This window comes from Ixodes scapularis, unplaced genomic scaffold (assembly GCF_016920785.2).
Source record: "Ixodes scapularis isolate PalLabHiFi unplaced genomic scaffold, ASM1692078v2 PGA_scaffold6__148_contigs__length_123643588, whole genome shotgun sequence".
Taxonomy (NCBI): domain Eukaryota; kingdom Metazoa; phylum Arthropoda; class Arachnida; order Ixodida; family Ixodidae; genus Ixodes; species Ixodes scapularis.
In genome coordinates, this window is record NW_024609881.1 from 14,549,151 (window position 1) to 14,570,946 (window position 21,796).

The 21,796-nt window shown below is 48.5% G+C and overlaps 1 pseudogene; it reads left to right on the forward strand.

Annotated features, from left to right (window-relative positions):
* Positions 1-21,796, forward strand: part of LOC120844188 — a 61,789-nt pseudogene that overhangs the window by 822 nt on the left and 39,171 nt on the right.

The window sequence follows — 21,796 nt, forward strand, 5'->3', positions numbered from 1 at the left end:
CTGGCGTCTTGCTTATTGTTAGTCTTGATGTATGGCCTAACTGCGAAGTTAACGCTTAAGCGGGATGTGATTATTGCCGTCTTTGTATTTCCGATGGTGGCGGCATTCTTTCAGCAGAGCACTCAGCTCCACAGCAGCCTGCTGATCACGTCTTCGTTACGATTGTTGTACGGCATAATGGCATTAATGTTCGTCGTGATGTCGACAGCATTCAAAGGCCGTCTCACTTCGCTCTTGAACGATCTCCCGCTCGATGGAGAAGCCACCCATTTTGTCTCAATTGAGCACCTTGTTGGAACTGGACATCGCCTGTGCTTCCTTGAAAGTCCAGGCGTCCTTGCTGCACTTGGACCGCAAATCATCTTCGGAAAAAATAACCTAATCCGGAGTCTTGGTCAATGCTACCAAACCTCGAACTCGGCTCGAAGTAGTCCTCGCTCGATTAAAATCGACGCTGACGGAAGGGACACCCTTTTCACCTACAACTCGCGAACAGGTCCCAGCGAGGCATTGAGGCGAGAGCTTCTCGGAAGAAACTATGTCGAGACCCAAGGCGTCGTGTTCTCCTACCCCGTAGGGCCAGGAATGAGGTCATCTTCGGTTTACCGTCAGGACTTTGGTGCATCGTTGAGTCGGGCGATTGAGGCGGGTTTATACGAAAGATACGCTGCCCTAGCCGAGTTCAAAAGCATATTTTTTCACGAAAATAATTTGGAACATACCCAAGAATTTATCTTGAATTTCGACGATCTGAGACCGTTCTTTCTGGCTTGGGTCTTGGGTATGTCCTTCTCAGTTCTTGTGTTTATTTGTGAGGTGATCTTATTGCGTGTGAAATGCCCCAATCGCACGAATAACGCGAGGATGAAACCCAAACAACATTCAAAATATGTGATACCAGTCCCACGCCTTACGAAAAAAAGATAATAATCGCGTCCTCGAAAGAAACTAAAGGGACATTTATAAAATTGGTAATCCAGATATCGTTTATCTTTTAACCGAATTATAGAACTTCAATGGTCGAAACACTTTAAAATGAGCAGAGAAAGTTTTATTCACTCGCTAGTTTTTTTTTTCAGAACTTTAAACTCGTAACTTTTACTCGTAATTCGTCGCATTTGTATTATTTGTATTTGCGTTATGGTTTTCAACAATTTTATAATTTTTAAATTAAGATTTTAAAGTTCTCGAAATATTGACGGACACGAACTATCAGCCTATAGAAACCCTGAACGAGGATTCGCTCGGCACAACTATTTATCGATCGTGAGAAGGACTCTATACACAATTTGTAGACCAAATTTTTTTCTTTTCTATATAAAATTTGATAATGAATTAGAATATACTGTGAACCTGACAATGTTTTATTTAAAAACTCATATTTCTTTAGAATGTGCCGTCAAACTGTTTTTTTTTTTATTAAAAGTTTATTTTTATTTAGAATTCATTGCGCAATGAGGCACTAACTAAGAAAATAATATTTCATAAAAAAAACGAAAGAACTGATTGTAGGAGATATTCGACGAAGATTCATAACGTACTTATTTTCCCAGTAAACTGAACGTTGAAATCCCGATATGTCCTAAGGTTCAATCCGTTCCTCTATTTTATAATGAACAATCGTTGCCTCCAATTTGAGTATAAGCTATATTCTCTCTTCGACGGAAAATTGTTCTCACTTCTGCGCGTTACTTTGTGTGGTCGAGATCTTGTTAACGAAATTCTGAAAATGTGTCATAATCGATGATAAAGAGGATTCTAAACAAATGGGGATTCAGGGGCATGTTTTATTCACTGGGTGTTTTTGTGCATAGCATTTTTTTCACAGACACAGGTGTTATTTCGAATCAAGGTCAAAAGCTCTGGAAGGGTGTTCAGAATCATATTTTCTGGAGAGCGTTTTGTCGACCTGATGCTACCCACCATGAGAGACGCTGAAGTTTTGTGTAACACTAATCTGACGCTTTGAACATATTTATCATATACGCAGAAACTTATTTTGGATCATTTTGTGCAACACACGTGTTGAATATGGAGTTGATAAATGAAGAAATCTTTCCAACACCCTGACTTTTCGTGTAGTTCGCGAGGTTTTGTCACGTTTGGCATTGATCCTTGACGTTTAATGTGTAGTCGCACTGAAAAAGTTGCCACCAAAGTTGAGTGAATTATCTGATTATATATCACATTGAAAATTGCTGTATACAAAAGATTGATGTTAATAAATGTCGTGTTGCTGTGTTGGACATTTTCATAGCTGTGTTTTGTGAAATTATTTACCTGAATAAAGTTCTGATATTGTTTACTTTAGCTATCTCTCGTTGTCTGGAATGTCAACAGGATATTCGATACCAGAATATCCCATGAATACATGCCTCCTGCTTCCAATCTCTCAAAACATATTTAATCACGCTATTGTCCACGACTTTGCTGGGAATGGCCGAGATAAAAAGTGATTTTCAATCAACCCCCGAGTATATCTATTTATAACCCTTTAAGGAATGCTGAACCGAAATCTGATTGCACAAAGCACGGCGGCAAAGCTTGCAACGGGATGCTACTAACATCAAGACATCACTCATACAACAATGTATCGAACGGATGACCGTATTTTTCAAAAAAAGGAGGCGCAATTGACAGATATGTTCACGTCTTGTTTCTCCGAGAAGGAGAAGGAACGACCTCACGCCTTCTCCGCCTCGCCGCCTTGAGGGGGCGAAACGAAGAGGGGAGGAAAAGAGATAACTTGACGTCACGCGCCTTGTTGGCCTCGTTCAATCTCGACCTTTTTTTCTAAAAATACGGTCGCCGATTCGAGATATCGCCTTACGAGTAGTGTTGTAGGGATTGCGACGTCCCGCCTGCACTGGTTGCTGAAATCCAAATGTCGGTCCACCATCCCTTTAAAGGGGAACTCCGCCGATGTTTCGAGCTAGCTAATCCAAAGGCATCATCTAAATGCGGATGGCTTCCTGATTCCGAAAGGCTATCTCGTTCCCCCAGCTTCACTCTAGTTTATTAAAAAAACAAAAAAAGTTATTTTTGTTTCCTGCCGAAACCGAAACGTCGTTCTCCCTAGTGTTTCCCCAGTTTTTCCTGCCACCAAAAAGTGACATCACCGGCGGCTCAAGCCGCGGCTAGCTTGTTTCGTAAAATCTCTAGAAAATCCGTTCCCCTTTTATTACAAGCTCGCAGTAACGCTGACGAAGAAATGTTGGCAAGTAAGGCGATGCATTTTTTGACAAATTGCCCGAGCAGCACGGAGAACGCTCGAAATGTGGATACAGGTGCCCCACACGCTCGTCTTGCCTGAAGGTACGTGCCATTTGTTTTAGAATTTCTTTAGGAACGTTACTATTGCAAACCCCAGCACGTTAACTACCCTTAAAATATGCGTATGCTCACCGCCTTCCAAAGCGATGAACATACACGTGCTGGGCTGTGACCTAACACATACAGGCTGTGATTCTCGTAAACAATAAAATGAATGTAATATAATGAACTTTCTTCGTGTAGGCCAGTTGGCAGGTTTTTATTCATGAAGATCGCGCCAAAATACAACCTAATAAAACTCCGGAACCACCAAGCCATACATCAAGGTCAAATGAAAAGCGTATATGATACACAAATACACTATTCGTCTTAAAATGAAGCCTACTTGCTTGAAATGTTGCGTAAAACACCAAAATGCATTAGAAAATTTTCATTCAAAAGGAGTAGCGAAGTTACCCCCAAACATTATTTAGCCATATTGTCACGGGTGGTGACCAAAAAAACAGGAAATAAACAGGAAGAAACAAACGTTTAATGTGGCGAACTTGTGCCAAAAATAAAAGAATATAAAAGATAATAATAGAGCGTCGCGGGCGTCGAAGTCGGCGTGGCAGCAGAGTCGAACGCTGGGGCGAGACTCACTGTGGCTCGCCACGCGGAGCCCCTTATGTACATGCGTGGTCTTCTGGAATAATCGACGTAGAAGGTTCGGCGTGTAGAACATTCCGACCTCGAACAAGCAACATGGTTCTCGAATTTACCAGAACATTACTTTACAGAGTCAACAAAAATGTGCCTCCGCGGCCAGGAGTCGAACCCTGGCTTTCAGCGTGGAAAGCAAGCGCGATAACCGTTAGGCCACGCGCGCGCTGCCTACTTGGCCAGCTGCGCGCGCGGCATTACTCCCTCCTTTAAAAAAGTGCATCGTCCCGATGCAACCCAAAAACAAAACAAAGCAAATAAAAAGGACGGTAAACTAAAGAGTCATTTGGAACACATAAGATCCACAGTCCTATCGAGCGTAGTACGGCTTCAGTCGCACGACGTGGACGACTTCCGGTCGTGGAGGGCGGCGTGAGGAAGTCCGTGTTCCGTCGGGCATCACCTCGTAGTTCAGATCACCGAGTCGACGAAGCCCTTTGTAGGGTCCAAAGTAGCGTTTCAGGAGTTTCTCGCTGAGACCACGGCGGCGGATGGGTGTCCATACCCACACCCTGTCTCCGGGCTGGAAGTGGACGTCCCGGCGACGAAGGTTGTAGCGGCCAGTGTCGATACGTTGTTGGGCTTGAATCCGGAGTCTGGCGAGCTGGCGGACTTCTTCTGCCCGTTGGGCAACCACCTGGGCGTCGTCGCTTCTGTCGACAGCCGGTTCGTGGGGTAATATTGCGTCCACCATTGTCGTCACTTTGCGACCATGAACCAGTTGAAAGGGTGTAACCCCGGTGGTTTCTTGCACGGCCGTATTGTAGGCAAAGGTGACATACGGCAACACCTCGTCCCATGTCTTGTGCTCCACGTCGACGTACATGGAAATCATGTCGGCGATGGTCTTGTTGAGTCTTTCCGTCAGCCCGTTGGTCTGAGGGTGGTACGCCGTAGTGCGACAATGGCAGGTGTGGCTGAGACGAAGGACTTCTTGTGTCAGCTGGGCCATGAACGAGGATCCACGGTCTGAGATCAGGACTTCAGGAGCACCGTGCCGGAGGACGACGGATTCAATGAAAAACTTGGCAACTTCCACAGCAGTTCCGGAAGGAAGGGCTTTCGTTTCGGCGTACCGCGTAAGATAATCTGTGGCGACGATGATCCAGTGATTTCCCGACGTCGACGGCGGAAAAGGGCCAAGTAGATCCATTCCGATCTGTTGGAAGGGTGCCATTGGCGGAGGAATGGACTGCAAGAGTCCGGCCGGCTTCGTTGGAGGCTTCTTTCGTCGCTGGCATTCATGGCATGATCGTGTGTATATGTGGACGGTTTTGGGGAGCTTGGGCTAGTAATACTTTTCACGAATACGGGCCAGTGTCCGGCTGTAACCAAGGTGTCCGGACGTCGGGTCGTCGTGGCAGGCTTGGAAGATCTCCTCCCGAAGGTCGATCGGGATTACCAGCAGCCACGTCGAGTTGTTGTTCCCGAAGTTCTCTTTGTAGAGTACACCTTGTCTAATGGCGAAGGTCGGCAGGGCTTGTGAAAAAACACGTGGTATGGCACTCCCACGCCCTTCCAGGTACTCTATTAGTGCGCGCAGCTCAGGATCGTCTCGTTGACGACGGGCCATGTCGTCGCTGTTCACTGCGCCCAGGAAACACTCGTCGTCATCGTCGTCGCTGCTGTCGGAAGGTGTTTCGATGGGAGCTCCGGACAGGCAGTCGGTGTCGCTGTGCTTGCGGCCTGACTTGTAGACTACGGTCATGTTGAACTCTTGTAGTCGGAGACTCCATCGCGCAAGGCGTCCTGACGGGTCCTTGATGTTCGCAAGCCAGCAGAGCGAATGGTGGTCCGTGACTATGCAGAACGGGCTTCCGTATAAGTACGGACGAAACTTCGTGATCGCCCAGACGACCGCAAGGCATTCTTTTTCAGTCGTGGAGTAATTTCGCTCCGCCTTGGACAATGTCCGACTTGCGTAGGCGATGACTCGCTCGGTGCCTTCTTGTACTTCAACCAGTACCGAACCAAGTCCTGCGTTACTTGCGTCCGTGTGAATCTCGGTTTCCGCATCCTGGTCGAAATGTCCAAGAACAGGAGGCGCCTGCAGTCGTCGCTTCAGCTCGTGGAATGCCTGCTGCTGCTCCTCGGCCCATTCGAACTTCTCGGCGTCCTTCGTGAGGCTTGTGAGCGGTGCGGAAATCCTCGCGAAATCTCGAACGAAGCACCGATAGTAGGCACATAGCCCAAGGAACCTTCGCACGGCCTTCTTGTCTGCCGGCGCTGGAAATGCTGCGACGGCGCGAGTCTTCTCTGGGTCGGGGCGAACGCCTTCGTTACTGACCACGTGACCTAGGAACTTCAGCTCGTCATAGGCGAACCGACACTTTGACGGCTTCAGGGTGAGTCCGGCGATCCGTATGGCTTGGAGAACAGCTCGTAGTCGTCGAAGGTGCTCGTCGAAGTCGCTGGAAAACACAACCGTATACGGCGCCAAAATGTCACGGGTGGTGACCAAAAAAACAGGAAATAAAAAGGAAGAAACAAACGTTTAATGTGGCGAACTTGTGCCAAAAATAAAATAGTATAAAAGATAATAATAGAGCGTCGCGGGCGTCGAAGTCGGCGTGGCAGCAGAGTCGAACGCTGGGGCGAGACTCACTGTGGCTCGCCACGCGGAGCCCCTTATGTACTGTCGTGAGCAAAAGTCTGGATAACACGGGAGCGCCGACCGAATTGCATCGCCGCGCTCCCTGACGGCGCGGCGCCTGGTGCCGAGACCCGCGCAATGCGCACGCGCGTCCTTTCTTATCTGCTGGCCCACTCGTTCGCTCGCTTCAACGCGATGCGCTCTTGAGCGATTAAATGGGCGCTAGGTGCCGCCCCGGGAACCAAGATTCCGAGAGCCTCGCTCACTGCTCGGGACGAGCTCGCGTGCTCCGCGACACGCGCCGTTCGCGCATATCTTTGCCGAGACTCGGCGACGCGTTAAAAACTATCGCTTCCCTCCATTCGTTATTTTTAAGCTTCCCCCTATATTTGCCCCGGCTACAATGCAAACAGCTGCTGCTCAATTTATTATGCACGCGTTGTAAAGGGTCAAAAATCAAGAAAACAACGAGAAAAAACATGGTACTGGCCACAAATTCTCAGCATGGTTGTTCGCGAAGTGACCCTAAAATGTTCAGTTTGACATCAGCTGTAAAGACTTGTACCGGAAGTCATAAAATAAAGCGGCTATGCAACGATTTACGGACAATTGCCAAATAATTATGGGAGTTGTTCTCCGACACTTCTAAAGTAAAGAACAGAAAAGCGATTTATTCTGTGTTCCCTAATTATAATTTTAAACAATAGCAAAGATTCAAGTTTCCGGCACCCCTCAACTCTCCGAATGACGTGCTCAGTGACGTCGACGTGAGGATGCACCGGTTTCCGAGCGCTCTCCTCAAGGATGTTTACTCTTTCTCGCTCTACTGCTCTTCGTGAGGCGTTGAGCTGCAGCGATCCCCGCGTCGCCGTCATGGCGCGTTTCCCATGGCCGCCGCGCACGGCTGCAGAGGGGGAAATAGTTCCATTTCTGCTTTGCGATTAACCAACAGAATTGCAACATTTTGCAGGAAAGTGATGCTTTTTCGATTCGTTCTGACGCTATCAACAATATAAAAATTACAAGCCACCCAAACTGAACCAGCGCCTCTTTTTCCTTCCGTTTTGTTTCTTCTTTTTCTTGGGAGGTGGGTTGAAAAAAATATTTCTTTCTTATTTGGCGTTTTCTTTTTGCTCGTCATTCACCACTTTACCGCGCGTGCATGATCACTCGGAAGGAAGCCCAAGGCTGCCTCGAGTACGCGAAAGCAAGTTCTACAATTCATTGCGGCTGCATCAACATAAGCGAGAGTTTTTAACGCGTCGCCGAGTCGCGGGAAAGATATGGGCGAACAGCGCGTGCAGCGGAGCACGCGAGCTCGTCCCGAGCAGTGAGCGAGGCTCTCGGAATCTTGGTTCCCGGGGCGGCACCTAGCGCCCATTTAATCGCTCAGGAGCGCATCGCGTTGAAGCGAGCGAACGAGTGAGCCAGCAGATAAGAAAGGACGCGCGTGCGCATGGCGCGGGTCTCGGCACCAGGCGCCGCGCCGTCAGGGAGCGCGGCGATGCAATTCGGTCGGCGCTCCCGTGTTATCCAGACTTTTGCTTACGACAGTACATGCCTGGTCTTCTGGAATAATCGGCGTAGAAGGTTCGGCGTGTAGAACATTCCGACCTCGAACAAGCAACATGGTTCTCGAATTTACCAGAACATTACTTTACAGAGTCAACAAAAATTTGCCTCCGCGGCCAGGAGTCGAACCCTGGCTTTCAGCGTGGAAAGCAAGCGCGATAACCGTTAGGCCACGCGCGTGCTGCCTACTTGGCCTGCTGCGCGCGCGGCAATATTTTTTTTCTTTTTACTCTTGAAGTAGAATGCAACACCCTGATCAAACACTCATCCACAGTGCACATATGGTATCAGCGTAATTCTATATAATATTATTTTTTTAACTGAGTTTTGGTTTTAAAAAATTTTAGCCCCATATAACATTTCTCTGGAATAGAGTAAAATAACCACGTTTCCACCACCTCTTCTAGGAGAAACAATTGCATGCCAACCATTTTACAATTGAGGCAATAGCTGTATCGTATCTTAATGGAGCTCAGCACGTGCTTCTTAACCATCTGTAATACCAGACAAGAATAGCCGCGTGTCGAAAGTCATGTCTAAACTCTGACTTGAACTTTGTTTAGACGTTTCACTTCTGGTCTTTAACAAATCGGCCGCGTGAGTAGAACTCTTAGAGTAGCCCGAGCTAGATTCGATGTCCAAAACAAATACTGTTGATAAAAAAAAAGGAAATCCGTGAAGCCATTAGATACAACAAATTTGACTGCGCCAAATTTCGACTATAGTGTTAGAATGTGCGCTATTTTCCTCACTATTATTAGCGCCCTTCTTTGGACGGATGTCGTAGTGGTAGCTGTTGGCTTGAGTAGGCGCTTGCCGCCCTTGAAGCTCTTCCAGCTGCAGAAGGATACTAACACGCGGCATTCGGCAATAACGTATGTAGCCGCGTACTCAAGCATTCTAAAAACTATTCCGAGCACAAGTGATAGTGTCTCATGCAGCACAAGTTCTCTTGGCACACAGCTGGCGCAAACACACCTTGACGTGGCTGGCCTCCATTGCTGTCGGGGACAGCATTATTTCTGTATCCCACGAAAACAAGGGTAAAAAAAGAAGCGTTTCCTGGCACTGTTCTTACAATCTACTGCAGAAACCTCCTCCACCGACGAGGGCGACCTGCGCGGTACCGAAAGCGCGCAAAATGTGACGTCTTTGGTCCTGGGCTTACTACTGGTCAGAGCCGCTAAAAGCTTCTTTTTGGTCGAAATACAAAATATAAATGGTGCGAACCATTTCAAATATTTTATAAAAGCAGCTTTTGTTCAGTATTTTAGATCAGAAAAGAAACAAATGCAGTTTATAAAGTACGGAAACAAGAAATGACCCGTCGACATACCCGCCACCAAGCGGTGGAAAAGGCGGCTCATACAAGAAAGGAGTAGTCGGATCATGCACCGACACGGAAAGGTCCCGGATGTACGCGGCAGCGCTGCGATCGTAGGAACTGCAGGATCCGACCGGCTCCGAGCGTTCCGATTGCCTTCGCCGAGCAGCTTTGTCTGCCGGTCTGGCCGTTTCGCGGTATGGCAGCGCGAAGTGGCTCCCATTCTGAACTGATCTTTACCCCATGTTTACTGTCGTTTGTGGCCAATGAAGTGTCATGCCGAATTTGTGTTTAATCGCGCAGCAAATGCTATAAGAACCGCTCTGGCTGTCCGCTGCATACAGCCTATCCAAAACATGCTTTAGTGGCGCCCTCTCGGGCCCTGGACATGGAGTGCGGCAGTCGCGTGAGCGCTCGCTGAGCTCACTACCCCTTCTTTAATTCACGGCCACTCAAGCTACCAAGGACGTCATGAAGGAGGTTATTTTCTGCTTGTTGTTGTAATTTTAATTTGCCTATAACTTAAAATAAAGCTTAATTCGAGAAAAAAAAGTTTCATTAAGTTCAGTGCGCTCAGGTTCGGTGCAAATTAAAAATTAGTAAAAGAGTCATCGCAGGGACCCTTTAAAGGGGAAATTTTATTTTTATAAAATAATTTGGCTAGTAGTTCACAAAGGGGGATTGATGCATTTTGTCAATTTCCAGCGAAATCGAAGATTATGAAAAATCGGCGGAGTTCCCCTTTAAAAGGCAATTTCTATGGGAGCATCGCAACCTTACCGTTGTCATGTAATGGCTGACTAGGCTCCAAGCCCATGCATAATTCAACAAGTACGTATTAAATTATAAAAAAATTAACAATCCACAATCCTGTAGTTGGCAGGTAAAAACGTGTTACTTCGTACCAACAGCCACCTGCCAAGACGCCCCCCCCCCCCCCCCCCCCCCCCGCTTTGTTTTTCAACTGTTATTCTTTCCCTTTAGCGTGATCAACCGTCAGGAAATTTTTGAATTTAGACTAAGAGCGATAGAAAGTTTCCAGTCCAAATTATTTAAATACAACGTTTGTTGGCGTCAGATAAACACGCGGAACGTTGGGAAGTGTTTTCAGTCGGAAATTTCAGATGAGACGAATAGATGAACTGGTCCCAGAGAATAGGTATGTTTAAGTGGGCTACGGATTTTTAAACTCTTCCTATTGTTACTATGAAGTCAAATGCGCAGCCATGCTAAAAATTGAGGCAGGGCCAGTGTTTCATCGACTTCGATTCTCGTTATCGGTCGATCAGCGAATTCGAAACTTCTTGGAGTTCGTTTTTGTCAGAAGTCTTGCGGTTTGCACAAACATGTTTGCTTGGATGAATGATCTGACACGTGGCGGCAAAGAGTGGCGAGAAAAGGGTAAATTTCGTGTTAATGTCGATACTGTGGTGTCTTTTTTCTTTCTTTTTGACGCTGTCGTCCTTTTGTAAAATTAATGCTCTAAATTCTTAAATTACCGCGAAAGCATTAGGACGACGGAACTCAGTTAATTAAGCGTATGGCGTAGCCTTCTCAAAATTTATGTTCAGTTTTAAATTGCAAAAATCAGTTTACATGCAAACGTATTTTCGTCCCTGCCAAGAAGACGAGTCGACACAGTTTTGATATATTGTCACGGATGAAGAGAAAGAGACGATGAATAATGAACTGAAAACAGGGGTTAAATCGGCGAACTCGATCCAGCAATGAATGGAATAACAAACGTCGAGAAAGCAGCGCCGAGCGTGGACGGCGGCAACAGCGAGTGACGGTGCGTGGGCATGACAGCTGGCTGGCGCGAGAGAGGGAATGAGACGGCAGGGACCGCGGTCGGCTCCTTACCTCCTACACTCGGAATCCAAAATAGTCAACCTAGAATGTTTGGGAGTGAGCAATGGCGAGACTGAATACGCAAGGTCATGCTGGACTTCTTTTACACCTGGGTAAGAATAAACACGAATCTTTTAGAATCTTTTAGATGTACGCAGACGTACATCTAAGACGCCGCAGACGTACATCTGATGTACGCACGCGGCATTACTCCCCCCTTCAAAAGTGCATCGCCCTGGTGCAACATTAAGTAAACGAACACAAAGCTAAACCAAATACCAGAAATCAAGGAACTGCGAGATCGACTGGACCAAAAATAAGCCTCAGCCCTATCGAGCATAATACGGCTTGAGACGCACGACTTGCACCACCTCGCACCGCGGCTGGCCGCGTCCTGACTACCGCGTTTCGTCTCGAACCGCCTCGTAGTTCAGGACTCCGAGGCGACGGAACATTTTCTAGGGTCCAAAATAGCGCTTCAAGAGCTTCTCTCTGAGGCCTCGCCGTAGTGAATGGGTCTACGCCCACACTCTCTTCCGTTTCAAAACAAACGTCATGTCGGCAGAGGTTGTACCAGGTTGTAACGGCTGGCGCAACTCCTTTTTGAAACTAAAACCTGCGCGCTTGCTTTTGCTACGTCAGCTACGTCACTGCTCCTAGGCCAAGCGAGGAGAGCTAACTGAAGGTTTTCACCTCCGAACATTTACGACGATGCTGACTAAGCACTCCGGATGGCCCTGGAAAACACTTCCTTTTTTAATTTTTTTTTTTTTAAATCACACTTATCTTTGTTGTCTTCGGTCTGAGCTTCAAAGATGGAACACTGTTGTAGGTTGTACCTGTACCAACGTTATACTTCGTCTCATGCTACGATGGACTAAAGGCAAAAGCTACGGACCGCCAGACCCAATCACGATCCACTTAGAAATTGTGCGGTATTTCGCTTCGATGCACGTATCGGTGCCCGCGTCTCGGATAACTGATGAGGGGACGGGTAGCCAGTGGTTCGAATCGAAGAGCACCGAGTGACTCAACAATTTTACACTGCAAAGAAAGCCACGACATATAGGCTCTTTGCAGCGTCGAAGCTATGGAAATGATGCGGCGCTTTTGGATTCGAGCATTATTCGTTCACCCCTAATCAATGGTAAGTGTGTCATAGTATACCGTGGAACATGATTGGACCTGGCGGCCCGTGGCTTTGGCCTTTAGTTCATCGTAGGATGAGACAAAGTATAGTAGAACAACTCAGTTCGGAAACTGCCATAGAGCGGGCTTTGCAAAAGTGGCTCTGATTCGTACTGGAGAACCGAACTAAAGGCGATCGCAACGCCGCCATTTCTCCCGCAGCGGCTACTCCGGGACCGCACGGCTGCACGTATTGCTTCAGGTCAAGCCGCGCAAGGGCAGGTAGCGTTATCTCGCAGTAGCTATATAAATCAACTTTCATGTTCTTACTCGTCGCTAGAGCGTGGTGCTTTTATCGTATTTAGTTTGGCCTCGTTGCACACGAGCGGTGCGTGTTTCAAGGGTGAGTTTCGCACCTGAGTGTTTCAGTAACGTTGACTTGTACGGAATAAATAAAAAAAAAATATTAAAAAAGAAGATAACGCAACTTGACGACGCAATTTTATAGACGAACAAATCCAGACAGATACGCAATCGGGCATCGTAGAAAGCCGTTGGAGATGCGGAGGCAGGTTGCCTATGTATTCACTGCGTCCGTTGGCGACCAGAATCTCTAGTGTTTTCGTGTGTACGAAAATGAGGACCAATGCTTTAAAGTGTTGTGTGCCGTGGTGTCGGGAAAATTATGCCGGAGAATGAAAGGTTCACATGCTCTCCTTCCTAACCGACGAACAACGGCGTATTCATTGGATAAAGGCAATTCCTCGAGAAAGTAGTTCAAGTTGCGAGCTCTTCGAAGATGTGTTGGTTAGGCAAACTTTGGTTTTATACTTGCATTCTTGGACTTCCGAATTGTCAATGTGCTTGGAAGGATGCTAACATAATAAACAACTCCCTGCTGTTGTTGTTGTTGTTGTTTTGTTTTTACAAGGAGTTATGGTAGTTATTTTTAGAACGAGTTACCACTTCCAAAATGTTTTCAAACTGCTTCTTGGGTTTATTATGCGAGTCACCTAAGCGGAGTTTTCCTTTGTATACTAGTTTTTGCATTTGACATCACGGACTATGGTTTAGCAGCGCAGTCGTCCAAAACTCCTATTCTGACCGACGTAGCTGAATACATCATCTCTTTGACTGTGAAAATATTCAAGTGCGAATACCGTAGAGAACATTCGGTATTGGAGAATACATTTTCACGCGATGCATGCAGTGGTTCATCATCTCACAGATGCTTTAAACTGGGGGGACTGACCCTCCAACACAGCTGATCGTCAGTGTGGCAATGCATGCTGAAGCTGATATGAAAAAGCTTATCTCAATCCACTACATCGCTCAGTTTCTGCGGTTACGTGACCAACGGAAATTTCGCCGGGACGTAACAAATGCCACCAGAGTTTAAAAAGTTTGACACTTGTGCAAGAAGATCGAGAAACATTCTTCTCAACAGTGTTTGGATATAGAAAAATGATGCCTTGAGTAGAATGCAAGGTCTGCTACAGCCAGAAAGCAACTGTTTGTTTTTGCAAAAGGTTTGCCTTGTATTAAAAATGATAAGGGAGGAACCACGACTTAACTGTAGACCGACAAACTAAAACTCGAAACAAAGGCCAAAAGCAAGTTGTCTAATGAGACGAACTATACATTTTATCTCGTTCATTATGACCTTTTGACACGAAGTCAGTCAGTCACATTTTGTGTCGCTTTAGCTTGTGTAACTTTTTTAGAACTATCTTTTATAATAAAACAAATTATTCCCTAAATAGCCAGCCTTCAGGGCCGTCACCTATACTCTTACATTTTAGATAGAAAAGTGGCTATCCAAATTGTGCTGGGAGGACGAGAGTGCCGCTTTTATTTTATCCTTCAAGACACCACTTGGATGGCGCTGGGCGTAAAATGCTGTTTCACCTTTTTTATGCGTGTGTTAACCATAGACGTCAAAAATAGCTTTCAAATTAAAACATTTCTGGTTGCAGAGCAGTGATTTTGTGTTAGAAGAGGGGTTAAGATAAATAATTGTGGCAATCGGGTAGTCTCTAATACCTATCATGAGTGTTTTCAGTCGTCGTAACTTAATACGAAAACTGTAGAAGTTACCGCAGTTATATGACATTTTAATATTAAAAGACTAATTCGATTCATCATGTCGTCGCCACGCACGGGTGAGTGACATTCGTACACTTATTCTAATTAAAGCTACAAGCCACCCCGTCGGCGTGTCGGCACAGCGAAGCCCAGCGCCCAGCCGATTGTCGCTTTTCTGCAGGGCGACCTAGCTACAGTGACGGCTCGGAGCATGCGCGCAGGATTTAGATGGCTAGGGTCGACACGTAGCTGGCCTTGATTCCGCTAACGGGCTAGCTGATGCACCTCTTCTGCTCGCTGACAGATTACAGAGGGGTTTACGCTCCCGTCCTCAACTGGCTCATGGGGCAGCATCGAGTCGATCATCGTCGTCACTTCTGCCATGCACCAGCTGAAATGGTGTTAGTCTTGTGGTCTCTTGAACTGCCGTGGTATGAGCAAACGTGACGTCTGGCAACACTTCGTCCCATGTCTTGTGTTTCATGTCGACGTACATGAAAATCATGTAGGCCAGGGCCTTGCTGAGCCGCTCCGTGAGCCCGTTGGTCTGCAGGTGGTACGCTGTGGTTCGTCGGAGACTGGTTTGGTTGAGCCGAAGAGCCTTCCGAGTCAGCTGAGCCGGAAATGTTTCTCCTTTGTCTTTCGTATCGTCGTATCAGGTGAGGTAATCCGTCGAGCCCACTATCCACCGATTTCTCAGCGTCGACGTGGGGAATGGCCCGAGTAGGTCCATTTAATCCTGCTTACACAGGGTCGTGCCACGTTGACATTCCTAGCACGACTTTGTGTACTGGTGGATGGTCTTAGAGAGTTTGGGCCAGTAGTTCTTTTCGCGTATTCATGCGAGAGTTCAACTGTAGCCAAGATGCACTGTTTTTAGGTCGTCATGGCAGGCTTTGAAAAATTCATGTCGAATACCGGTGGGATTTACCAAGAGCCACGCTCAATTGTTGCCGTCGAGGTTCTTTTGGTAAAGCACGCCTTGTTGACTGAGGAAGGTTGACAGGGCTTGCGGGAAGGCCACGGGGAGCTCTCCTTCTTCCTCCTTCCGAATGTTCGATCACTGCGCGCAGCTCAGGGTCGTCTCATTGCAGTGCCGCTACATCGTCAACGTTCACTGTACCGGAAAAACTATCCTTGTCGTCGTCGACGGTGCTGGCGGGACTTGACTAGACGGCGTTCCTTGAGAGACAGTCCGCGTCCCTGTGCTGGAGGTCAGACTTGTGCATCAAGAACATGTCGAATTATTGCTGTCGTGAGATCCATCGGGCAAGATAACCTGGTGGATTCTTCAGGTTAGCAAGCCGGCGGAGCAAGGGGTGCACTATGACCACTCTGAAAGATCTGCCGTAATTTGTAGGGACGAAACTTGGTTATTGCCCTGACAACCGCATGGCATTCCTTCTTTGTTGTGTAGTAACTGCTCTCTGCCTTGAGGAACGTCCGACTTGGATAGGCGATCATTCGTTCTGTGCCTTCCACTATTCGTACCCATTCCGTGCCAAGTCCCGAATTACTGGCGTCCGTGTGAACTTCAGTCTCTGCATGCTGGTCGATATGACCGAGGATCGGAGGCGTCTGGGGTCTCTGTTTCAGCTCATCGAATGCACGCTGATGCTCTTTCGCCCAGTGGGACGTAATGACTTCTTTCGTTACGTCAGTGAGCGGCGCGGAGATATTGGCGAAATCTCTAACTAAACGACTGCAGTAGGCGCCCACTGCGTAAAATCCCTTCACAAGTATCATGTCCCACGGGGCTAAAACTTCGACCACCGCGTATGTTTTCTCGGGGTAACAAGGAACACGTTCGTTGCTTACAACGTCACCTAAGAAGTTCCATTCGCCGTGAAAAGCCAACATTTCGAAGCCTTGAGCGTCGTTGAGGTAGACAAGACAGCTCTGCCATTTCAGACCCGCCAGCAGTGTCCATGACACGCTGGAAAGTGGCTAGTGCCTTACCAAGTCCGAAAGGTATCATCTCAAACTCAGACAATCATTCGGGTGTGAAGAAACCGTTTTCCCGGTACCGCTTGTCGACTTCGATCTGCCCGTTGCTTTATGGAGACACGGTACGGCGACTGGCGGGCATGCAGAGCATCTTCTTCCATAACAATACAATGTTTCGTAATTGTTGTTTGGCGAAGCCTTGTTGACGTAGCGAAACATTCGGTGTACTAGACGAGAAGATCTGTCAGCAGTCGTCGTTCTTGGTCTGGGAGGGTTGGGGCGTTGTCAAGCTCCGAAGGCGGCGTTCATTTGTGCAGCAATGAACACCCACCGGACGACGAAGCCGACGATGAGCAACCAATCGTCGCAGACCCCTGCCGCCGCACCCGTCAACTACCTTCGCGTCGTCCCTCGATCGCCAACGCCCTTTAATGGCGACCTCTATGAAGACGTCGAGGTCTGGATCCTACACTTCGAGCGCGTGGCCCGCCACAACGGATCGAACGCTGAGCAACTCCTCCAGAACCTCTACTTCTCGCTGGAAGACGCCGCGAGTCACTGGTGCGAGAACAATGAGGCTTCACTCAATTCGTGGGATATCTGCCCCACCGAGTCGAGTCGACCTACTCGAGCCAACACCGGCGACAGGAGGCGGAGGACCTGCTCCGGACGCGGACTCAAGCATCCAACGAAAGCGTGACCAGCTTCGTTTAAGACGTACGACTGTGCACATGCGCCGACCCGCAAGCCACCGAGAAGTTGCGCTTCCTCATGAGGGGCGTTAAGAGCCAAATCTTCGGTGGTCTTGTCCGCCACCCCCCGACAACGGTCGAAGGCTTCGTGGCCTAAGCGACCAAAATCGACCGAGCGCTGTCCGCCAGAGCTAGTCATTATAAACGACACTCCGGTATATCAATGGTTTCGGCTGTTCAAACACCTCGCTCCGATGTCGATGGTGTCGGCACCGAACACCTGCGACAGATCATCCGCGACGTTGTTAGTGGAGAACTCAAGAAGGTGCTGCCTGCTGCCGACCCCAGGCATCGTTGTTCATCGCCGAAGTCGTCCGAGAAGGTGTTCAGCGAGCCTTCCAGCCAGAAGCTCCCGCCACCGTGGCACCGCTTGAAGAGCCCTCTCAGCTGCTCCGCAATAGCCCGACGACCGCCGCCTCTTGTTCACCCGTATACAAAGCCACCACGACATGAGCATCCAACACCGCAGTACTCTTAACGTCGCGAAAAAAGGCAGTACGTGCGCCTGGAACAACCAAAGTTCAGGACGACCGGCGAGTGGAGGACGGCCGACCAACGCCCGTTGTGCTACCACTGCAGGGAGGCAAACCATGTGTACCGCCAATGCCCCTACCGACAATTTGGGCTGCGCGGGCTCCTCCCGAACGACCCACGCCAACGAGACATCAATGAATGTCTTTGCCGTTCACCGTCTCCTGCGCTTTACCATGAGGTATTTGCTCGCCTTCACCACAAAGCCCTGCATTGCCTCATCGTAGGTCTCGCCTGGAAAGCCTGTGCCTCCTGCCTCGCCGGGAAAACAAAGTACGGCAATGCCGGGAGGTGATATTGCCGTGAGTGAAGGACGCCAATATCCTCCACAAACGTCGGAGAGCTCCCACAATAGCGACAAGACGTTTTCAAACGACGCGTCTACCACGGTGTTGAATACCCTCGACGTTACCATCAACGGCCACGACGCGAAGGCACTCGTCCACACCGGAGCAGACTGTTCCGTTTTAAGTGAGAAGCTCTCTCGCCGCCTGAGGAAAATGATGACGTCGTGGGAGGCCGCGAAGATACGAACTGCCGGCGAACATCTCATCACACCAGTGGGAAGCTGTACTGTGCGCATGGAAATATCCACGGGGAGACCTGTCCCGCGAAATGTGTCGTCCTCAATGACTGTTCGAGAGGCGTCAGCCTTGGCATGGACTTCCTGTGTGAGTACGGTGCCGTGATCGCCCTTGCAGCGAAGAGGTTGACGCTGCAAAAACCCGTCCTACCTCCAGAGGGATCGAAAACGCAAGCCGCCGTCCGAGTAATTTGCGGACCACGTGAACCTGCCGCCACGGTCAAGTGTTGTTGTGCCCGTCGTGAACGATGCATTCGCCTGCGGGGAAACAAGGCAACGTCCAACTGCTTCTCGAAAGAGAAATAGGCGTCGCAAGGTGCGTAGCGGAGATGCAGGATAGACTCACTGTGGTCTTCCTGATGAATTTCCGACAGGAGGCGCAGCGCCTCCCGGATGGTGCCGCTGTAGGACACGTCGAGGAAATCCGGAACGACACTGAAATCGCCACGATCTCTAACGAGCCCTCGCCATGTCCGCCGTACAATAAATACACCGCCGCCGCTGCTCGACGTCAACCCCAAGCTCAGTACCGCGGAACGAAGACAGCTCAGGGACCTCGTCAAATTCTGCGACTGCTTAGCGACAACGTCTGAAGTGCGCCAAATAAGATTTGCTAACCATCGCATCATTACCAACGACGATGCGCTCCTTGTGCATCGACCGCCGTACCGGATCTCCTTAAAGGAAAGATAGGCCATTCATGAACAAGTATAAGAGATGCTCAACGGCGGTATCATTCAGCCCTCGAGCAGCCCGTGGGTCTCTCCCGTCGTGCTGGTGAAAAAGAAAGACGGAACGCTTCGATTATGCGTTGTCTATCGGCGGCTCAACGCGGTCACGAAGAAACACGTCTATCCGCTCTCCCTCATCCACGGCACGCTGGACCGGTTGCGCCACTCCCGAAACTTCCCGTCGATGGACCTAAACAGTGGCTTCTGGCGGATTGAAGTCGACGAACGGGACCGAGAAAAGACTGCCTTCGTCACGCCCGATGGACTGTACGAGTTCAAGGTGATGCCTTTTGGATTGTACATGGCGCCACAACTTTCCAACGTGTCATGGGCACTATACTGACAGGCCTCAAGTAACGGAGCTGCCTCGTTTACCTCGACGACATCGTGGTATGCACGGCCAACTTCGACGACCACTGTCGACGCCTTCGGGCCGTTCTTCAAGCTATCAGGACCGCCGGGCTCAACTTAATTCCGACAAAGTGGCGTATCGTCTACGGCGAACTGAAGTTCTTAGCCCACGTTGTGAGCAACGAATGTCTTCGCCCTGACCCTGAGAAGACTCGCGCCGTCGCGGATTTTCCACCGCCCACCGAAAAGAAGGCCGTTCGAAAATTCCTGCGACATTGCGCGTACTACAGGCTCTTCGTGCGGGATTTCGACAAGCTATCTGTGCCACTCACGCAGCTCATAAAAACACAGTGAACTTCAAATAGGGAGAAGATCAACAACAGCCATTCGACAAGCTGAAGCGATGACTCCAGTCACCATCCATTATAGGCCACTTCGATCAGTCAGCCGAAACAGAGGTTTACGCGGACTCAAGCAATACAGCACTTGGCGCGCTAAGACGCAATTTTTTAAGCCTGCCACGACGACCCGACATCTGGTCACCTTCGCTACAGCAGGACTCTCGCAAGGATACGAGATAAGTACTACTGGCCCAAGCTCCAGAAGACTGTCCACCTCTTCACACGATCGTGCCACGAGTGCCAGCGACGGAAGAAACCTCCGACGAAGCCGACAGACCTTCTGCAGCCGATCACGCCCCCGACTGCACCGTTCCAGCATATCGGAATGAATCTACTTGGACCTTTCCGGACGTCGACGCATGGGAAACCATTGGGTAATGGTGGCACCTGATTGTCTCACCCGGAAAGCCGAGAAAAAGGCACTCCCGTCGGGGACCGCTGTGGAAGTAGCCAGGTTCTTCGTTGAGCGTACCGTCCTCCGACATGGCACTCCCCAAGTCCTGATTACGGACTAAGGCTCCTCGCTTATGGCGCAATTGACGCAAGAGATCCTCCACCTGAGCCACACCGACCACCTCCGGACCACAGCATACTTCCTTTGGGAAACGATAACCCTGACCCGTTCACTTTTCTGTTTTTGCTTTACGTTTGCTCCCTCGATTTTTGCTGCCTCTTTTGGCTTCATTACGGTGTCAGTGTTAGTGTTTCCCAAAGGGGGAACGTGTGTGGCCTTTCCCAAGGGTCGTGCTAACACATTCCCTGAGGATCCACCAATGGATCTTCTTTTATGTTTTTATTTTTTTTGCCGCCTAAATGAATCAGCGTTAGCACTTGGTTCACAATCCACTTTGTAGCACAAAGCAAGACATACGCGCCCCGCACACCCGCAAGTTCAGACTCGTCCCAAGATTCGCGCGCGCATTGGCTTCCGCCACATGACGTCGGCTCCCCCTCGCCTTTGTCCTTCACTACTCTCCTTCCGTTTCCGTTTCCACTTTTCTCTTCATTAACGGACGCCGTCAGCTTTTCTCTGTCATTTTGGTACTAATGTTAACGCATTAATAGTCTGCGTTCCGTAGCCAGGATGGCACATCACAAAAATGTCTGGACTTGATCAACGGGACTGCGAAGAAAACAACGCTGGTTGTGCACACCTAGCGAACACCAGCCTTTTTTTTAAGTCTTGGCGCAACTTACTGAAGCGCCTTGTAAACTAAAGAGTGCATATATCATGCAGATTATTTGTTTTCTATTTTCTTTTTTTATTTTCAGTGCCAAAGTTGAAGAACAAAGTAACGCGTGTGTAGCAAGAATAACACAATGGACTATAGTACCTTAAAAAAACTGAAGTTTACGGGAAGTACAAAATATTTCGGTCTGAATAAAAATCATTGATTTATAAAACAAAGTGTCCGTAATATTGTCGTGAGTGAATGGCAGAGAGACGGTTAGCCCAGTAGGAAATTAAACGTTTAATAGAGGCGAACTTGACCACCCCCCCCCAAAAAAAAAAAAATAGAAAGAGCTAGCGTCGCAGCGTCGAAAGTGTACGGAGTAGCACTATTGAAAGCAAGAACGTAACGGACTCCGGTTCGCCACGCGCAGAACCTTTTGTAGCCGCGTGGTTTTCTGGAACATTCGGCCTAGAATGTTTGGCGCGTAGAACATTTGTAACTTAATCAGTCGAAAAGTTCTCGAATTTGAGAAAACTCCAAGTAGAAAGAATAAATTTTAAAAAATTCCACTCTCTGCAATCAAACCCAGGTGCTCCGCGCGACAGTCAAGCACGGTAACCATTCGGCCTCGTACGCGCTCATTCATCGAAGCGCGTGAATATATGCAAAGTGCAGCGCTACTTCCCAATAACTTAGGTAAAAACATCAACTCTACTACTCGGAATATTTAGGTATGATAACTCTTCTAGCTTCATGATAAAGGAATGTTATCTTGTTTGTCCATGAAATAGAACTCT